The following is an 11,184-nucleotide window of genomic DNA, read 5'->3' on the forward strand; positions in this document are numbered from 1 at the left end:
GCCTTTTAGCATAGGCGGAGTCTGACTTTTAGGGCAAGGGGGGCACAACACGTTGATGACCCCGAAACGCAGTGTCAGCAATAAAATTCAGAATATTATACAGAATATTTATAATAATAAGTTGACAATGAGCATTTTTGTTTCCCATCATTCTAGAGGGGAATTCAAAATCAGGCTGCTTAGGCAATACTTTTCACCAAGATCGTCATCCATTGAATATGGTACGCCCGCCGGTGTCGTGCCAATGTAGTTACCCCAGTCAAAAATTATATCCCCTGGGGGGGAGCCATATGGAGGTAGATTTGTGTCTTTATTATTTGATCAAAAAAAGTTGCTTCAATCAAAATATATATTTTCTACCCAAAAAAGTTGCTTCAGTAAAAAAAAAAAGTTTGAATGCAAAAATGAATGTAAAACTAAAAAAAAAATTTCTTTGATTTTTTTTTTTTTTTTTTTTTTTTTTGATTTATTGAAGCAACTTTTTTGATTGAAGTAATGTTGATTTGGGTTTGGGCCACATTTTGGCTAGGACATATTTGTCTTTATTATTCAATCCAGAAATAAGTTGCTTCAAAAAGTATATTTTCAAAAAGAAAAATCACTTCAATCAAAAAAAAAAAAAATCAATCATGGAAAAACTTTTTGAATGCGAAAAAATATTTGAGATTGAAAAATTTGCATTTGAACACAAAATTTTTCATTGAAAAAGTTTTCTTTGATTGAAGCAATCCTTTATGTGTTTGGGCCATATTATAAGTAGGACATGTGTCTAAATCATTTGTCCCCCCAAAAAGTTGCTTCAATCAAAAAAAAAAAAAAAAATTCAAAGAAAAAAAATCATTTGAAAAATAAAATTGCCCTACCCTAAATTTTTTGTTGTTGAAAATTATATGGATAGCAACTGAGCGTCTAATTTGCTAGTCACATGATCTGTTCGAAAAAATAATTTTGACCCATTATAAATTTTTTTTTTTTTTTTTGTTCACTTCATTTTTTGCAGTTTTATTGCTTTACAACTTTTATATATATAGTAAAGTCAATTACATGCAATCATACTTTTCGGCCATAACGAGGGCCTGCCCCCCCCCCTTAAAATCCGCTGATGCCTTTTAGCCTATGCCAAATAGTAAAACTTGAAACAGTTTCGTTCCTCAGTGAAGCAAAGACGCACATCACATTTCTCACAGAGGGTGGTAGTTGAGTAGACTTTGCAGAGTTTGCAGCGTCCATGTTTTTCACATGTCAGAGGCCAGTGTGCAACTTGATCAGAGCGAACATCATCTGGAACTCCAACACGAACCCTCTTGGTGGGGGGGGGGGGGGGGGTGCTTCGCTAAGTGATGGTCGGCCTCTTCGTGCCTGTGTAAGAATGAGGCTAGTGAAAACCTCCGCCTGGAAGCTCTTTTGTTGCAGTGTATTTTCGACACTGTTTACAGTCACGGCGGTAGATCAACCATGCATTAAGCAGACCTGACATGATGGTGTGGCAGAACAAGTAGGGGTACCACCTCCGTGACCTCATGTGGTACTTGCACCTTGCAATGCATCCATCAAGGAGATCTACTCCTCCCATGAATGTGTTGTACTCCCTCACAATGTGTGGCCTTCTGACCTCTAAAAATTTCTTGTCTGCTTTGCTCCAGCGTCGGGCAGTATCTTGAGGCTCAACTGCACAGTAGGATGAGATCAAGGTAACAGATTTGTTGTCATACCACTTGACAATGGCCAGCCTTTCTTCTTTTTCCACCCTGGCGTCAACAGATCATCTTCCTGTCTTGGCAAGACTTTTCTCATCTTCAAGCTGACACCCAGCCAAGCGATTGCCACGCAGAGTTCCCACAAAGTAGATCTTTTGTTGAAGAAGGTTGAGCACCGGCGGTGCTGAAGAAAAAAAGATTGTCGGCAAACACTTTGTACAGTGCCTTGCAAAAGTATTCGGCCCCCTTGAACTTTGCAACCTTTCGCCACATTTCAGGCTTCAAACATAAAGATATAAAATTTTAATTTTTTGTCAAGAATCAACAACAAGTGGGACACAATCGTGAAGTGGAACAAAATTTATTGGATAATTTAAACTTTTTTAACAAATAAAAAACTGAAAAGTGGGGCGTGCAATATTATTCGGCCCCCTTGCGTTAATACTTTGTAGCGCCACCTTTTGCTCCAGTTACAGCTGCAAGTCGCTTGGGGTATGTTTCTATCAGTTTTGCACATCGAGAGACTGACATTCTTGCCCATTCTTCCTTGCAAAACAGCTCGAGCTCAGTGAGGTTGGATGGAGAGTGTTTGTAAACAGCAGTCTTCAGCTCTTTCCACAGATTCTCGATTGGATTCAGGTCTGGACTTTGACTTGGCCATTCTAACACCTGGATACGTTTATTTTTGAACCATTCCATTGTAGATTTGGCTTTATGTTTTGGATCATTGTCCTGTTGGACGATAAATCTCCGTCCCAGTCTCAGGTCTTGCGCAGATACCAACAGGTTTTCTTCCAGAATGTTCCTGTATTTGGCTGCATCCATCTTCCCGTCAATTTTAACCATCTTCCCTGTCCCTGCTGAAGAAAAGCAGGCCCAAACCATGATGCTGCCACCACCATGTTTGACAGTGGGGATGGTGTGTTCAGGGTGATGAGCTGTGTTGCTTTTACGCCAAACATATTGTTTTGCATTGTGGCCAAAAAGTTCAATTTTGGTTTCATCTGACCAGAGCACCTTCTTCCACATGTTTGGTGTGTCTCCCAGGTGGCTTGTGGCAAACTTTAAACGAGACTTTTTATGGATATCTTTGAGAAATGGCTGTCTTCTTGCCACTCTTCCATAAAGGCCAGATTTGTGCAGTGTACGACTGATTGTTGTCCTATGGACAGACTCTCCAACCTCAGCTGTAGATCTCTGCAGTTCATCCAGAGTGATCATGGGCCTCTTGGCTGCATCTCTGATCAGTTTTCTCCTTGTTTGAGAAGAAAGTTTGGAAGGACGGCCGGGTCTTGGTAGATTTGCAGTGATCTGATGCTCCTTCCATTTCAATATGATGGCTTGCACAGTGCTCCTTGAGATGTTTAAAGCTTGGGAAATCTTTTTGTATCCAAATCCGGCTTTAAACTTCTCCACAACAGTATCTCGGACCTGCCTGGTGTGTTCCTTGGTTTTCATAATGCTCTCTGCACTTTAAACAGAACCCTGAGACTATCACAGAGCAGGTGCATTTATACGGAGACTTGATTACACACAGGTGGATTCTATTTATCATCATCGGTCATTTAGGACAACATTGGATCATTCAGAGATCCTCACTGAACTTCTGGAGTGAGTTTGCTGCACTGAAAGTAAAGGGGCCGAATAATATTGCACGCCCCACTTTTCAGTTTTTTATTTGTTAAAAAAGTTTCAATTATCCAATAAATGTTGTTCCACTTCACGATTGTGTCCCACTTGTTGTTTCTTAACAAAAAAATTAAATTTCATATCTTTATGTTTGAAGCCTGAAATGTGGCGAAAGGTTGCAAGATTCAAGGGGGCCAAATACTTTTGCAAGGCACTGTAATTCTGGTCTGACGGAAGAGTTTCACAAAGCTTGACCACGACATCACCTCCCATGCCAAGTGAGGATTTTTTTCCCATTGCGACTGGTGTGCGCTGGGTGATTGACTATAACAGCCGCGTTTCACTGCGGCATCGATGTTGCACCATAAACGTGCCTGGTGTACTACCAGAGTTACCAGGGATTATACACCGGGCACGTGTCCACCTCACAGTTCTGTGCGCCTACATTTTGTGTTGGTGCTCCTGAACAAAAAAGGCGCAGCAAAAAATAAGGGTGGAGCTTTATCGCAATGTTAATTTTTTCCATTATGATTCAGGCCTAATATATATATATACATATATATATATATATGTATATTCATTCATTCATTCATATATACACATATATATATATATATACACATATATATATATATATTAAAAATACACGATAATATCGGTCGCCAATAATTATCGGCCGATAATGGCAATTATGACATCCCACAGATAATCCAGATAATAAAAAAATTTAACCGATAATGCAATCCGATAATTATATACTTGATTTAGCCTCCAAATGTGCACAACCGAAGAATTCAGCACGCCGCCTCCTCAACCCCTCCCCTCTCTGAAGCCCCTGAGGGAGGAGGGGTTGAGGAGGCGGAGTTACACGACAAGAAATAGTTGAATATTATGGCGGCTGTTACTAAAAAAACGACGCTCTCGCCATCTGCGAATCATGTACCGCAGAAGTTCCACGAAGCCGAAAGAAAGCGTCCTCATTCAAAACTACTAACCCAGCATCCATTTAAAACTGCATCACAAACATTTTTGGAACGAATACGAGGCTGCTGCTAGCGGGAATGCTAAAGCTATTGTAAACACTAAGTTACACTACAGGGCTTGTGACGATACAGAGTCGGGTTGTTTGGGAAAGCAGCCCAAGGCGAGTGGTAAACTCGCATCTATGGCTAAACATTGCACAACTGGAGACCGATAGTCGGCAAGTAGCCGTCTTCTGACGGAGCCCGCCGCTCTGGCCGGTCCGCCAGGCCGCCGCCGCCTCGCCGTTGGCAGGACGGGCAGAGCCCGGTTCCCCGGCTTCAGGACCTCTGGCGAACACCCCGGTTTCTCGAGCGTTCCCTCACAGCGTGTGAGCAGAGCCAGGCCCCGAACACGCTGCGGCGAACCGGCCGGTGCGGGCGGATTATCCGGTACGAACGTAGCCGCCGCCAAGACGAGACACGATTTTTTAAAACCGAAATGACCCTAGAGCCAAAGCCCTGGATAAAAAATAATGCAGTTTATACGACCACCATTCTTCATGAAAAACATGCCAATCACATTTTCACCACATACATTTGGAAAAGTGATGTCCAGTAAGCAAGCTTATCATTACGGCACAGTGGTTAGATGATAATTTAAACATGGAGAAAACGAAGTCAGCCAGTCAATAATGCATTCAGTACGTAAAATGACGAGCGGTCAGTTGACTTTGTAACGCTGCCTTTATTTTCGGCTTAACAAAACTCAGGCACAAAACAACACGCACGGAGATGCGAGCTCCAACTCCATCCAAATAGTACTGCCGTGTATCAGTTTAGCTGCTGTAAAGCAAATGTCGTGAGTGCCGCAAATGTAAACAAAGCGCTGCAGAATGGGTACATGACATCTCGCCCTTTTGAATTAATCATTTTCACAGTGTGCAACAAAGCATATAACATTCAACATAGCAATCACTTTTCAAATTGATTTAACTTATTTGTCTGCTCAATTACAGTCACAGTAGATTATCAAAACTTATTGGCACTTATTAACACTAATCAATTTGAATATGCACATTCCTGTTGTAATGAAATAACAATAATATTCTGTAGCCACAAATATTATTCAAAATCTTTTCTTCTTCCAAGTTTTTTTTTTAGGATGAAGTATAATAATGTATTGCTTAAAATAAGGCTGTTAAGATTATTTTCAGCTAGCTATTTTTCTTCCAAGAAATCTGAAATACATTTGAAGCGCTGGCAGATAATTTCACTTATTTCCAATAGATTTACACTTAAAACTGACTAGTTTTAAGGAGGTGTGTTTTGCAGTGTATTAATGTTATATACAAGGGAAACGCACTGGAAAGCCAGTCTACTTGGAGAGACCCATCCATAAGACGGTCACTTTGATTGAAGTGGGGTAATGCAATCACATTTCCTTGCAATGTTTATGATCATCCATATGTTAGGAATGGCTTACCTTTAAAGGCATTTTTAGGTATTTACTCTGTAAGTAATTGTTGCCAAAAGTTTACCATTACACAATGTCAGACAATCTGTCATTATTTAGATGTTGGAATTGACTTGTTCATATTTTATGTTGAAAAAAAGAGCAATAAATTATATTTTTGCACAGTAATATTTTCTTTTGTGTACACTTTAAAATTTTACATAAATCTTTTAATAGAATTACCGGCTTGACATCGGTTATTGGTTGGAATGAGGAGGAAATTATCGGTTATCGGTATCGGTTGAAAAATGTATTATCGTGCATCACTAATATATATATGTTTTTTTTTTACTTTTTAAGGGCGAAAAAAGCAACAAAATGATCCAGAAATAGACTGGAATTTGCCAAAAAAGATACAAAAAAATTTCCGTTTTATACTCAACACTCCTGGAAATAAAGGAAGTACAGTACAAAGTATGGTACTGTAACATGTTTGGAGCTTAAGTTGGGAAAAAAAAAAAAAAAAAAAAATCGGTATCGGCAGATTTTCAAAATCAAGTGAGACTTCCGCAAAAATATGTGTTCGGGACATCCTTACCAAGGATATACACAGTTGGCCAAAAGTATTGGCACTCCTGCAGTTCTGTCAGATAATGCTTAATTTCTCCCAGAAAATGATTGCAATTACAAACGCTTTTGTAGTAATATCTTCATTTATTTTCTTGTAATGACAAAACACAAAAGAGAACGGATTTTTTTTTTTTTTTAATCATTATCATCTTACACAAAACTCCAAAAATGGGCCGGACAAATGTATTGGCACCCTTTGAAAAATCATGTGCTTCTCTAATTTGCGTAATTAACAGCACCTGTTACTTAACCGTGGCAGATAACAGGTGGTGGCAGTAAATAAATCACACTTCCTGCCAGTTATAATGGATTAAAGTTAGCTCAACCACTGTCCTGTGTCGTGTTTACCAAATTGAGCATGGAGAAAAGAAAGAATACCAAAGAACTGTCTGAGGACTTGAGAGGAAAAATTGTGAGGGGGCATGGTCAATCTCAAGGCTACAAGTCCATCTCCAAAGACCTGAATGTTCCTGTGTCTACCGTGTGCAATGTCATCATCAATAAGTGTAAAGCCCATGGCACTGTGGGTAATCTCCCTAGATGTGGACAAAAAACACAAAAGAGATTTCAACGAAAGATTGTGCGGATGGTGGATAAAGAACCTCGACTAACATCCAAACATGTTCAAGCTGTCCTGCAGTCTGAGGGTACAACAGTGTGAACCCGTACTATCAGTCGGTGTCTGAATGAAAAAGGGACTCTACGGTAGGATACCCAGGAAGACCCCACTTCTGTCCCAGAGACATAAAAAAGCTAGGTTGGAGTTCGCCAAAACTTACCCGAGACAGCCAAAAATGTTTTGGAAGAATATTCTCTGGTCAGATGAAACAAAGGTAGACCTTTTTGTGAAAAAGGCGTCAACAGAGTTTACAGGGAAAAAAACGAGGCTTTCAAAGAAAAGAACACGGTCCCCACAGTCAAACATGGCGGAGATTCCCTGATATATTGGGGTTACTTTCCTGCCTCTGGCACTGGACTGCTTGACTGTGTGCATGACATTATGAAGTCTGAAGACTACCAACAAATTTTGCAGCATATTGTAGGGCCCAGTGTGAGAAAGCTGGGTCTCCCTCAGAGGTCATGGGTCTTCCAGCATCAACATGACCTAAAGCACACTTCAAAAAGCACTAGAAAAACATTTGAGAGAAAGCACTGGAGACTTCTAAAGTGGCCAGCAATGAGTCCAGATCTGAATCCCATAGAAAACCTGTGAAGAGATCTGAAAATGGCAGTTTGGAGAAGGCAACTTTCAAATCTCAGAGACCTGGAGCAGTTGGCCAAAGAAGAATGGTCTAAAACTCCAGCAGAGAATTGTAAGAAACTCACTGATGGATACCAGAAGCGGTTGTTCGCAATTATTTTGTCTAAAGGTTGTGCTACCAAGTATTAGGCTGAGGGTGCCAATACATTCGTCTGGCCCATTGAGTTTTCCATAATTTGATTATATTTTTTCCCATTTCTCTTTTGTTTTTTCATTGCAAGCAAAATAATTGAAGATATTACTACAAAAGCATTTGTAATTGCAATCATTTCCTGGGAAAAATTGAGCATTATCTGACAGAATTCCAAGGGTGCCAATACTTTTGGCCAGAAGTGTATGTAACAATGTTTCATTGAGTAATTATTTCCCCATATGATCCATAATATGGGTCTTAACGAAAAAATGAACTAGCCCAGTATACTAGTACCAGTCCTTCTAAAAAAATTAGTATATTGTGATAATGTTCATTATTTTCTGTAATGTACTGATAAACGTTAGAATTTCATATATTTTAGATTCATTACACACAGCTGAAGTAGTTCAAGCCTTTTATTGTTTTAATATTGATTTTGGCAAAAAAGTCAAGAAAAAAACAAAAATCCCTATCTCAAAAAATTAGCATATCATGAAAAGGTACTCTAAAGAAGCTACTAACCTAATCATCTAAATCAACGAAGCAACTCAAAACCCCTGTGAAAGATTCCTGAGGCTTTTAAAAACTCTCAGCCTGGTTCATTACTCAAAACCGCAATCATGGGCAAGACTGACGACCTGACTGCTGTCCAGAAGGCCATCATTGACACCCTCAAGCAAGAGGCTAAGACACAGAAAGAAATTTCTGAGCGAATAGACTGTTCCCAGAGTGCTGTATCAAGGAACCTCAGTGGGAAGGAAAAAGTGCGACAGGAAACGCTGCACTATCAGAAAAGGGGACCGCACCCTGAGAAAGATTGTAGAGAAGGGCCGATTCCAGACCTTGGGGGACCTGCAGAAACAGTGGACTGAGTCTGGAGTAGAAACATCCAGAGCCACCGTTCACAGGTGTGTGCTGGAAATGGCAGAAGCTCCTGACCTGGGCAACAGAGAAGCAGCACTGGACTGTTGCTCAGTGGTCCAAAGTACTTTTTTCAGATGAAAGCAAATTTTGCATGCCATTCGGAAATCAAGGTGCCAGAGTTTGGAGGAAGACTGGGAAGAAGGAAATGCCAAAATGCCTGAAGTCCAGAGTCAATTACCCACAGTCAGTGATGGTCTGGGGTGCCATGTCAGCTGCTGCTGTTTGTCTACTGTGTTTTATCAAGGGCAGGGTCAATGCAACTAGCTATCAGGAGATTTTGGAGCACTTCATGCTTCCATCTGCTGAAAAGCTTTATTGAGATGATTTCATTTTCCAGCCCGACCTGGCACCTGCTCACAGTGTCAAAACAACTGGTAAATGGTCTACTGACCATGGCAGTACTGTGCTCAATTGGCCTGTCAACTCTCCTGACCTGAACCCCATAGAGCAGGGGTGGGCAAACCGGTCCTCGAGGGCCGCAGTGGGTCCTGGTCTTTATTCCAACTGACCCAGCACAGATAGTATAACCAATGAGGTTTCAGCAGAAATGAGAAGCACCTGACTGCAATCAACTGATTGCACTTCTAAAACAGCTGATTGGTGAAACTGTGTCGTCTTAATGGGTTGCAACAAAAACCCGCACCCACTGCGGCCCTTTGTGGAATAGTTTGCCCACCCCTGCCATAGAGAATCTGTGGGATACTGTGAAGAGGAAGTTGAGAGACACCAGACCCAACACTGTGGATGAGCTTAAGGCCGCTATCGCAGCATCAAGGGCCTCTGTAACACCTCAGAAGTGCCACAGGCTGATTGCCTCCATGCCACACAATTTGAAGCAGTCATTTCTGCTTATTAAGTATTATAAATAATTAAGTATTGAGTGCATAGCTGATATAATTAATTGAAGGTTGACTTTTTTTTGTATTAAAAACCACTTTTTTTGTATTGGTTGGATGAAAAATGCTATTTTTTTTAGATGGGATTTTTGGTTTTTCTTGACTTTTTTGCCAAAATCATTAATATTAAAACAATAAAAGGCTTGAACTATTTAAGTTGTGTGTAATGAATCTAAAATATATGAACGTGTTTATCAGCGCATTACAGAAAATAATGAAACTTTGTCACAATATGCAAATTTTTTTGAGAAGGACTAGTATATGTATTCTGATGCTTAAAATTTTCAAATGTATAATTTATGTCCAATGATTACCTGGTGACTGAGAAATTAGGTCAATTTAAGTAATGAAATTATATTGGACTGTCACTGTACATTTAAATGGTGTGAACGTGTAATTAAAACACATACACAGAGATTGGTTCAGTAAAATGTTTACTGGCACATTTTGAAAATGTCATGAGCTACTGTGCTGTAGCAGGGTGCACCCGTTACATTGTCTTGCAAATAGCAGGCTTGAGCTGTCCAATAGGACAATGACTAGCCATCAAAAAGATTGCTTTTTTTAGTTGCTCTTTGAGCCTTAACTGCAGTAAGCAAAATGAAAGAAACCACAAAATAAGTCTTATTACACCAGCATCAGGTGCCACATTCGTGACAGAGGATCACATTCAAATACCGAGAAGCTAGATAAAGCTGCAAATCATATTTTACAAAATCTGCACACCTCCAAGATCTTTTGGGGGGTATTTACATACGGTAATAATATTGAGGCACTTGTTGTGCCAGTGTATGCCCTACAGGAGGTCCACTTGCATGTTCAGCCATGAAGCATTGCTTTAATAGCGTGACCAGCAGCGAGGTTTAGTGTATGGCTTCACAACCAATACAATAAAAATAAAATGAAATCCAAAAATAATTTCAGCAGTGCCCTCAAATGGCAGCAAATGAAGGCAAATCCACAGTGGAGTCAATCAGTGCAGTGTTTCTGATGTTCAGCTTGTGACCCACTTGAAAGCAGGACACGAGGCTTTAGGCTGCGATGGCGAGGTGCTGCAGTTGTCAACTGGAGACTCAAAGCAATTTGATCACAGAAAGGGTGGGGAACCACTTTCCAATTAGATGCAGTTTCTTTCTATTAAGTCCTTAGTGGGCCAGACTCAGTTATAAAAAATGTTTCCACCCGAAACATTTTGCACTACTGTACAGTATATTATTGTGGATTCAATGTTTTGGGTTTATTTTATATTGTTATAATTATAATAATAATAACAATTTTTTAAACAAAAGTTTCTCTGGGGTTATTTATAGAATTTCAAGGTAAATTATCCTGTAGGCCATATACCTTGGCATGCAAAAAAACTGGACACCCCTGGTCAAATATTCAGCTTTTCAAAATGTTTTGAGTGTAGTCAACCAAGTGGAAGGTCAAAATATTTCATCTTTCAATGACATATTTAAGCAGTGGAAATTGGTATGAGAAATCGCCTTGCTCTCTTGTCCATACTTTTTTTTTTTGTCGACATCAATTTTGTTTAGGTCAAGGTAACTGCTTAGAGGCTCCCCATGTCTGTTGACTGTTGGGATAAGGTCTGGAAAG

Source organism: Corythoichthys intestinalis, chromosome 6 (assembly GCF_030265065.1).
Source record: "Corythoichthys intestinalis isolate RoL2023-P3 chromosome 6, ASM3026506v1, whole genome shotgun sequence".
In the NCBI taxonomy this organism is placed as follows: domain Eukaryota; kingdom Metazoa; phylum Chordata; class Actinopteri; order Syngnathiformes; family Syngnathidae; genus Corythoichthys; species Corythoichthys intestinalis.